Source organism: Athalia rosae, chromosome 6 (assembly GCF_917208135.1).
Source record: "Athalia rosae chromosome 6, iyAthRosa1.1, whole genome shotgun sequence".
Lineage (NCBI taxonomy): Eukaryota > Metazoa > Arthropoda > Insecta > Hymenoptera > Athaliidae > Athalia > Athalia rosae.
Window position 1 is genome coordinate 14630490 of NC_064031.1, and position 11360 is coordinate 14641849.

An 11360-nucleotide genomic window follows, 5' to 3' on the forward strand; every position below is an offset into this window, starting at 1 on the left:
GGCTTCGGTGGTTCTTTTTCTATGTTTTTTTTTTGTTTCGAAAAAAAAAAGGTCCATAAATTTTTTGCGTTTACGTATTTCGATTCACGGTTCGACGGTAAGATTCTTGCGGGCACTCGGCGTCGCGTGGGTCCGCGACGCCGAGGAACCACCGCGCACGAAGGACGGACGTTGTGTGCGTCGATTCCACCCCTCCACCCCCGCCAACTTTGATATCCTCCCTCACCCCCCTCTGCCTTGAGTAGAACTCCCACCCCTTTCACTCGGTTGTAACGTTACCCGATGCGTTCGTTCCCCCGTACTGCAATGGGTTCGCGATTCGCGTTATCTCTCGTTCCCCACCATACGCCACACTCGCTATTTATTCCTATCTCCTCCCTGCTCCTCTCGATTTCCCCATCGTCGCTGCCCGGACACCTATTTCGACAGAGAGACGAGTGTGCGAATCCTATATGGACGTTCGAACTCGTCGGCGGACAAACTCCTCGGATCCGATTGAAGGAACTCACCGCGCTTTTACAACGTGGTCATCGCTATCGTCGTTCGGTTACGCGATACTAACGCGCGTCGCTCCGACCAGCGCAACTTTTTTTTCATCGAACGAAAGGAGGCGAGGGAAAATAATAGAGAAACGAATAGTCGAACAGTTGGATTATTCGCACTTGTACAACTCACAAACGAAATTGGGTGTTACGTAACACGTCGCGTTTACGCTCACGATCGGATCCACTGTGAGATCCTCGACGACCTCATCGGGAAGGACCTTGCGAGGGCCCGTGTAAAAGCTCGTCTTCTTCGCGCTTCGAAAGCTCCGCGTTCAACCCCTGAAACGAGGTTGCGAATCGCGTAATTTCTTGCACCAGTATTACGTCCATATCATGCCATGTATCACGGAATTAATACAGATTCACGATATTGATCCGTGCATGCTATAAAAAAAAAAGAAAAAGAAAAAAAGAAAAAGAGAAAGAATGAAAAACAAACATGCGGTATGTCTTTTTCTCCCTCTTACGCGCATCGAGCTCTCGACACGGGGCGATGATAACTTGCATCAAGGACGCAGGGGTGCTGCAGCTATCGTCAAGGTATATTCTTATCTTCGTAACCAAATAGCTGCTAGCGGCAAACCTCGCATGGTTGCCGTTGATGCTAGCTCTGGATACGAGTAACGTGTACACACACGTGTGGAAACGTATACCTATACACGGTGTACACGTACACAACACGTATGCTCGGATGTTTGTATTTTCAGGTAGTTTAGATATAAGTAGATATAGAGATATTAGGAATACCGTGGCAACTTATATAAATTTTCACGTTCCATACCACGACGAGTAAAAGAGGTGAGTGCGAAGTGAGCGTCGGTAGTGGTGGCCGGTGGGTGGGTGGTTGGTTGGCCGGCTGGGCGGGCGGGCGGGTTTTTCTTTGCCTCGGTACACTTGCGGGGGAGTAGTACATACGTCACCCCTGCGGTATAACTGCCGTCGCGCCATCCCTCCCCGACAAGAAGAAGAGACAAATGACAAGATAGCCACGCCCACCGAGTGCGGGGGCGGCGTCGTTATTGCCCGAATATATCTCCTCTCTATCTCCTCTCTGTCCTCCTCCGCATCACCCTCTTTTCACTCTATCTATCTCTATTCAAACCTCTGACTCTGTGTAAAGTATACGCTCGGATATGTACTCACAGAGTTCGTCGTAGCGTTTCCAACGCGTATATAGAGGACCGGGGCTTTGCGTATACCTATACGCCTGTTATACGCAACGCGGATAGGGGATGATTGTTGATTTTTCCACCGACGGAAATATCATCACCGAGCTATTGAATTATTGTACTTGTTTATAACCGTGCGTCGTCGTCTTCCGGCAGCGTATATTTTATGGGATATACTCTTGTGATTCGATGTGATTCAAGGTTACGGTTAACCACGTCACGCGTACAACCGCCCTTAAGGGCTCGTGTCTCCGGACTTGCACCCCGTTGATTCTCAGCCCGCTTCGATCGTAATATTTTCAACGACGCGATAATCACGTGCGTCGGATCGATAATTGGTTGTACACGGTGTACCGGGTACTTGTGCGCTATCGCGATTAGTATATTTGTTTTATTTTTTCCATAGATTTCAAACGCCATTTTGAAACGATCACAATTTTAGAACGAGCACATAGAGAGTTGTTGTTCCAATTTATCTTCACCCCGCCCGTATTATACCTTCGTATTGGACTGCATCATTCGGAAGAAGACCCTATATAGCGCGAGTCGTAAAATAAAAGAAAACCAAAAGAGTAAAAAAAAAGAGAAAAAAAAAAAAACCAAAGAAAAACTTATTGGAAGAGTACGTCGTAAAAAGGGTCAGAGAAGAACAAAACTGATCCCTGCAAAGGATTCTTTGACTTTAACTGTTTCATCCGCAATCAGAAGTTGCAGGGTTTTATATTTGAATTCGGGGGTGGGGGATGAAATCTAACCCATAAGTCTACGTTGTACCTATTTTGCACGATTTTTACATGCTCCAGAATTGATTTCGACAAATCGTACTCAGAGTCTACAATACGTATTATAATTCCATCGTTGAATTTTTTTAGACTGCCTAGATTTTTTGTAGACAATAGAAGAAAAAAAAAAAGGTACATTACTCTCCCTCCGTCATGGCGTAGCGTATGCGTGGGTGATCTTACGATTCACTTCAAAAATTCCGCTACGAAAATTTTCCAGAACCCTCCGGACTCCCCCTCCACCTTGGAGCCTTTCGCGGATCGACTCGCGTTTCTCCGTTCGATTTTTTTTTCACATTACGTACGCGTACCCGTATACCGTATATGCAAATAAAGTAAATAGGACGGCGTCGTGTCGTTTATAGCGGCGTTTCATCTTTACAAATTTTATATCATTTTTACGAGCCATATAAAGTCGTCGAGAAGCTGGTAAAGAAATAGACGAAGCTGCAAAGGTAGATATTCCGTTGGTAGGTGGTACAAGGGTAGCGCGAGCGGTAGCTATGCTTCGCTATTCTTGTTCGCTACGGGGGTAGGAAGAGAGTAGGGTTGGAACATCACGTGATCTCGGCGGTAGGCGTGGCTAAAAATACACCCCCTCAATTTGGCGGTCGTTGGAGGTGGTAGTTGCAGGGCAACGCGATTCCATGGTGGGGGGAGCGATCTCCCCTCGCATTGCGCGCGGTGGACGCTCGAAAGGGCTGACGGAAAAAGCTGCCGCAGAAGGAGAAGAAACGCCGAATTGTGCGCAGCGCGAAGGGCGCGGAGGGGAGGGGGTGCGGGTGGGGGTGAGGGTGGGGGTGGGGGAAGATAGCGTATCATAACCCGCGGATGGGGCTCCATCAAAAAACGCTCGAATTTAATTAAAAAATTCAGAAGCCACAGAAAATTACGGGAGATTTAACGTATTAGGGTAGGTATTAGTCCCATGTCCGACGAACCGCACGCTGATGCAGGTGGTAGGGGTATCCCTGATGGTAATTGTTGAGCAGGTCAGGTCCCACCGCAGCCACAGGTATAAATACGCATCCCACACACCCCCCAATTATCAAAACAATCACACGAAAATGTACGAGTGTACCTGTACAATTTTTTTCATTCGTCAAAACTTCCCTGTCATTTTTTTCGACTCATCGGTTCACCCTGTACGTCTGCAGATTATGCAGTGAGCTGAATCCGTCCAAGAAATGAGACATCGAATATCGAATCGAATCTTTGGGCGATTGAGAAATAGAATTTTCGAACCGATTCTCACCGGGTGCGTGAAAAAAAATTCTGGAAAATCGTCTCACGTGACGTTGTAAGGGTGATTTCGTTATACCTGTATACGTGCGGTGCGAGGGTAGCCGTTCCTCTCCGCTGTTGTATAATGTTCCCGTTTTGATAAACGAGCTGCGGTGGGATGCACGCGCTATCTCTTTTCTGTCTCAGTTGATTCTCCCTTGGGTCACCCCCCCCTCCGCTTTCCCGCCCCCATGGGGGGGCTTCACCTCCTTCTTCTTTCCCACATCCTCGCGACTTCTGCGCCTCCCTCGTCTGATTCCAGTCCATCAATTTTCAATCACAAAGAAGTCTCTGGTTCGTGGTTACCGTTACCATCTGCAGTCGCTTTTCTCTCATACATAGGCCGGCGGGATAACCTCCGAGCTTTTTTCACCCCTTCTTTTATTTTCGTTCTTTCTTTTTCCTCATTCTCCTTCTCGTACGCATTCCTCTAGGTATATTTATCGAACAGTCGTATGGTCTACATGCAGTGAGCCAACCACCTGAAAAAAGCTCTCGGGAACAGATTTACAATGTAAATAATTTTTATCTCGTTTCGACTTTTCCATTCTCTGCGGGGTGCGGTGGACGGAATGCGGGTAATAATTAGTGTTCGAAGCGTCGAGACGACACGGTATCAGCGGTTGACACGATGTTTACAATTTCTACGCAATAAAGATAGCATCACAAGATCCGATTACACATTACCGTATACATATATATATATATACATACGTTTTATCGATGATATATTATTATCGCTAATTTCTCACGTACGTTTTTTACAGTCAATTGTCCTACACTCGAGATATGTCATCGAAAACTCGAACTTATATCTCTCCGAACAGGAGATGTTGATTCCAGATATTATACATCGACGTCTCGATCGAGGAATTAGAAAAATTATACACCCGTAATACAAATCGTGTGAGGTAATCGATTTTCAAAAACTTGCGGAAAGCTCCGGCTTTTGACTGCAAACATTTCTATCTTTTCTTGGCGTCCCCGAAGCTGCAGCAGCCGCACGAGGAATAAACACAATAAGAAAAGAAACAGCCCCTAGTATTCCAAAATTACTTTTTCGGGGGTGGCAAAATACATAAGACACATCCAGATACCTATGTACTCGTACACGTTCGAAACGCGTCGATCGCGTAGGTGTTACGCACGTGCGTGAATACGACAAACAGTACATACGGGCGCGACCTGATCACATATGTGATATTGCGAGCTCGTGCACCTTTTTTTTTTTTTTTTTTTTTATCTCATACCATTCCACGGATCGAGTTCGGCGTGCACGCATACCCGTACGCACAGGTGCGTACGTATTCACGACTAGATTTCACACGCACGAAATCATATGGTTCTCGTAGACGTGTGCGTCACACGTGCGTGATATCACCCTTCTGTACATACCTATATGTGCCACCGCGGCCTCCGCGCACTATTCAGTAACTTCATTCAGCCAATGAAATCGCGGCTTCTGGGCGGCGCCTGGCCTGGTGGCCAACATGGCAGCTTGCGGAACTCGCTCTCTCCGCTCTCTTCGTAGGGGATGTTTGAACGGACGGACCGCCGCTCTGCAGTTACGCGACGGACACCCTCCATTCTACCTGTCAATTTGTTACCTCTCAGCTCCGTCGAATCGCGACGTCATGTACTGAGGTGAACCGAGTATCATCGATTCACACGCGTCTCATACATCTTATGCATTCTCACCGCATTCGGCATTCACAATTTTTTTTATTCTCATCCCTTCAGCATGCTCAAGGTGCACATCTCATTGTATATATGGTATATCTGTTGAGGCGCAGCGAATTCTCGTCTTCTCATCGATCAAAAACAATGATATCGATGAAACTGATGGCTAAGGGGTGGAAAATGTTTCGTTATTCCTTCTTTCTTCTTTTTGCAATCGTCGCTCTTACATTAATCTCTTCCATACACGGTATGAGATATAAACAACGTGTAACTAACTTACGCGAAGGTTTAAATTATTGCACCCCTTTAACAGCCGCATTATATTTAAATTATATATTTTTCTATACACGTACGTATACGATATTTAGCTACGCTCCGCGGATTATCTTATAATAATTATTACAAAATACAATTATTATTAATACCCCTCTTATACTATATGTCGCACGGAGGCCGGGGAAAAAAAATCGCGTTCTGCGTACAACTGTATGAGGTATATACGGTGTATTAATAATGATAATAAAATCAATTTACGGTGTATAAGCTGGCCACATGATTACCTGCATGGTGTATAATGTAACGAAATAATGCACGTGCACATGTATACATGTACCGGCTTATTAATTATACTATATAATATGCATACACACAGGTGTACGTTATACGCGTATGCGGAATTTTTATCCGCACGAAAATCGCCTCGCTTTAAGTCCGCAAGACAAATTACTCGCCATGAGAGTTCATATTTTTCAAGTACCTACCCCCGGGATGTATGGGGGAGAAAAAAAGAATGGGTACATTCTTCAGTCAAATCACGCAAGAATTAACGATCATCGTCTCGTCGAAGAATTACTAGCATGCTGGCATATTATGCAAAGTCTGAATTTCCTGAATTTCATGATTCTCAATCAATAAATCAGCACACATCGTGCAATAGGTATTCGTATACATATATAAAGATGCGAAGACGTGAGGAGAGGATTAATGAAAAACTTCAAGAAAAAGAGAAATGCAATCGTAATTGATGCATCCCTTATACAACCGATCATACCGAAAACCGATGGGTTTAACCATATTTCATTTTGATTTTGATAAATTGCGGTATGCAGCCGACTGCCTGTGGTCGTTTCTTGTACGTATTCAATAAAAATTGAGTCCAGAAATTCCATAACTATATTTTTTTCGGCTGGTGCACCGCGCCTGAGTAAGACGCTCTTGTTCTTCATCTGTGCGAGGGTTTTCTTTTGGAAATTTTCCGAGGAATCGGATGGGAAAAATACTGTGCAGGGTCTAAGGAGTGTGTAGTACAAAAAGATGATCCGCAACGTTTTTTCCTGCAAGTCGCAAGCTGCAGGGAATATTAACCCACCCCTCCCCACTGTTTCCATACCCATCGCTTCTTTCGCTACCGTGCAGTTTTATCGTTTTCAAGATCCCCATGGGGTCGATGACCGCATCATGGAAAAGTTAACGTGTCTCGAAAGAAAAAGAAATCTTAATTTTATTCGTTCCCAATGATTCAACTATTACTGTATTAATCTTTTCCTTTTGCATACGTGATATCGTAAATAGTTGAAAGAGGGATTTGATCTTCGAAACTACGTCATAGAACGACTGAACGAAGCGGATTCAGCTTGTGTTTGATATTATACCAGCGACGCACGCGGCTTTTCCTGACTTACCTCAAAAATGACTGGCAGGTAATAAAATGTTATCGGAACTAGCGCTCCGGTCGCTCACTCCGACGTTAGTAACGGGGCGTCGTGACGCTATCGCTTCGTCTCATATACGCGGCTACGCAAATACTACAAATGATGAAACGCAGCCGCGCGCTCATCGTTATTTTATATACCCTCGCTATACGTACACAAAAATCATGTACATACATACCCATGTATTTCGAATACCGTAGCATATGCATGCACACTCCCCCGCAAATTCGTGCTAATTAAACAAACGGAGTCCTCTGATTTTTTTCGTCCTTCGGCATGCCGACGATGTGCACGATTCCTGCGACAAAAAAAAAAAAATGACGAGAAAATTTCTCGCAGGAGATGCGCTATGCGCTACGGACATTGCGGATACGAGCGCTATCGGCAAATTTCTGTCTAATATTTCAACGTGAGAACCGAGACACGCGTCCCGTATCGTTTTCGTAGGGCGTATGCACGTAGTTCTGCGCCACTATAGATTCAACACCCCCAGCCGTGGAGCTGTACACTCGACGAACCACGGAGGCGTAAAATGTGACGGATAACGTATGTATGCTTCTGAAGCGGATACGTAACAATTATGACGGCAAAGTGACAGTTTTGTACGGCTTCGCATCGGCCTCTTCCTGCCTCCCATATTTCCGTCTACGCACCGCCTCTTGGACTCCGCTGCGTAATCTGACTATTTCACGCACCATGGAGCCGAATTAAACTAGGGTCGTGCACTGTACATTTATATATATATTTATTAGTTATACCCACTTGGAGAGCTGCGAGCTACCGATACGCGCGATTATTACGCCCCAGCAAAAAGACGTATAGCGAGCCCTCGTTTCACACGGACGTATATGGAAAGGGTGCAGAGAAAAAAAAACGTAACTCGAGAAGATGTCTGAGATATCTTTGGTGCCGAACTATACGGGAAATCTTTCGACTCGGAAATCTACGTTAGAGCGACGCTGCGAAGAGACGGATGAAAAGAAAGAAAAAAAGAAAAAAAAAAATGATCCGAAGCAGGTCCTACTTGGGGTAACTGTTGCGCGAGGATTACGCCAAGGAAAATATCCATTTTAGTAGACAATAAAATCGGAACGTATACCAGAACGCGGAGAATGTTATTTTAGGTAATCCGAGGGCGATGGGGCTCTTCGGAGTACGGGAGGGCGAAGGGTGCCAGCTAACTGAGGGTGGAAAGAAGGTGGCGGGTCGGAGAGCGAAAGGCGCAAAGGGGGGGGGGGAGGAGGGGAGGAGGGTGACCCGGCAACCGAGGGCGAAGGGACCCTCGAGGTAATCTTGGCTCGCTCTCGCGGATGGCACGCTTTGATCCCCTGGCTCGCCGATGCGGCACGCTCCTCGGGGTTCAACGAGATGGCTCACACATTCGCTATAATTAGGACTGTCTAATTAGCAGCCACGTTGAAATTACGAAATATTTACGCTCCGTAAGCGTAAGAGTTGGGCGTAGGTACCGCGCGTATATAGCCGACTATCCGATTCCCCAAAATTCGAAAATATATAATATAAGTACAAAAACGCGGCTTCAGTCGGGTTTTCCCCAAAATTCCGATATTTCTAATCGTGAACAGCGAACTCGATATCATCGCAAAGTTTAGCTCGCACCCTCCTATTGCGGAACTTTTCTCCGACATTTAATTCGCCTCAGTCGTCGTCGGGTCAACACGCGAACCGTAAAGTCAGGGGGAAAGAATTAAAACTTTGATAAACTGCTACAGCTGCGCCAAGATATCGAAAACTTGGTGCAGGTCCCGCCACATACCGTTATCGAAGCGTACCTGTGCCGAAAAAAAAAAAAAAAAAAAGTTCCAAACCAATTTTCTCACGCGTTATCAATTTGAAAATAGAAAATTGATCTTCTGAAAACAAATGGGGTTCCGAGGGTGAAAATTTTGCAACGTCCGTCGCCGATCGAGACCTAGTTATAAAATATTTTTGAATCATTTGACAAATAAAACTAGTTATTGTGATTACAGAGTTCCCACAGCTCGACGGGGACGAGCAACCCTTGCGCCGTAGAACGTCGTCGTCGCTGCACCCCTTCCTCCCCCTAGTCCCCATCCCGTACCGAGTAACGGGGATTCTATGCGAGTTGTTTTAAAAACAATTTTAAAACATTGAATAAACACTCGCAAAGTGGCGTGCGAACATATTGAAGAGGAAATTATAAAGTAAGCTTTTGTAAAATAAGGTACGTCGTTCGTTGTATCATATATTTTAACTATGGAAGTGTTATTTTTATTTTCGAGCTGCAGGCACTGATTTCAATATTTATTCAACGGATCCACAGACCCGGCAGCCTCGGAAAATGCGTCGAAAATCTAATTTCACGCTGCAGAACAAAATATCCGTAATATATCTTGTAACGCGTAATTTTGGTGTAATATCGATTGGGTTGTTTCTGTCCCCGTTATCGTTGATTGCTATTCTCTTTTTTTGGTATTTCTCCGAATGAATATAACGTACGAATACCTATTTATATATATATATATGCATAAGTCACGAAGGGCGACGTGCCGAGGCATAAAGCCCGCGAACTCCCAAGGCGTACCTTATATACGTACACCGTACCGGTGTGTACAGCGCTGATAAATATAATGTAACAACTCCAGCGGGATAACGTCTCCATCCCCGGGGATCAACGCGTCTTTACCGCGGACACCGGGGGACCTCTTCTCTCGCACGGAGTTTTCTTCATACGAAAAAAACACACGCATGAACGAACCCGACCGAAAGACAGAGGCGCTCTTTCCTCCGCCCGTATACACCACCCTACGGAGAGGCGGCGAATAACCACTTTTTTTCCACCACCTTTATACCCGCGAAATTTTTACCTCGTGTACAGACACCGCGCTGCTGCAGCGCTGTATGGAGTTCGACGCGAGCAAAACCAACTGCGAATTTCACCCCGAGTATTATTTATCTCCGCGATACACGTCTCCTGGATCTGAGGAGTGTGTTGATTCTATTTCGATTACAATCGATGCAGCGAATTTGTTATTAATTTTCTTTTTTAACGACGCGAGTTTTATTCTACTTGGCCTTATTATTTCTCGCTCGTATGCTCGCTTCGAAGCTAGATTCGATGGGATCGGTAGCATAGCAGTCGGGTCCGACTGTTACCTATAATTGGCTAATCGAGTTGAGTCGAAGAAGCGGCGAGTGGAATGCGAAACGAAAATCCTTCTTTTTTTTTTTCGTTTTTTTTTTTCTCTCTTTCCTGAAATTGAGTGCTCGCTAGTTGGCTTCGCCCAACCCCCTGCAAGGTGGGAGGTGGATAGGCAGCGGGGAACTCGGGCATCTCGTCTTCTCTCACGCGTGCCCATCGCCACGATGGAGAGAAACCATCTTCCATTTCGTTAACGGCAACCTGGGAGCAGGAAGCCGTAAAAAGTAAATTAAATAAGAATTAAATAGAAATAAAACCGCTCGTCCAAGTAATTGGCTGGTTGGCTGCCTGCTTTTTCTCCACGTCCAATGAAACCGTTTTCCGGACCTCAGACCCTCTTTTCTTCTTCGAGCGCCACCGACGCTCTCGCATTCCCTTTTTTCCCTCTTCCCTGTCACCTCACGTCCTCCCAACCTTCGGGTCATCTTCGCGGTCCGGGGGTGAAACAATCTAGTCGCGAAACCGTCGCGTGCAAAGTCTCTCCAACTATATTTTCGCCGCATATACGTCCGTGTATGCGGCATGTAAATGTGCGAGAAGAAAACCAATTGGCCCGCTAATTAGACCGATTCGAAACGGCAAATTTTCATCAAAAAGATCATCTGGATTACGTTGAAAAAGGGTCCTCTCTCTCTCATCGAGGTGTAAAAAACGCGGATCAAGTATCGCCTGATACATTTTTGACGCAGGGGTGCAGCCGCGTGCGGATTGAATTATCCCGTTCCCTCCTACGCGGGAGTGTAGCCACGTTTCGATCCTGGGTGGTAAAAAGGGGGGTAGATAGGGCCGCGGAGCGTAAACATAGGAATAATAATTTTATCTGATCTTGTCGACAAATTGATCTTTCTCGCGATCGTATCTCGGCGATGTCAAAGAGCCGAGTAAAGGACGCACGTTCGTCCGGGGTATCTCCGGAGTCCCAGAAGCGCGAGCGAGTTCCCGGAGTCCCGGAGTCCCGGAGTCCCGGAGTCCCGGAGTCCGGGAGTCCCGAGCCTCCCCCCTCG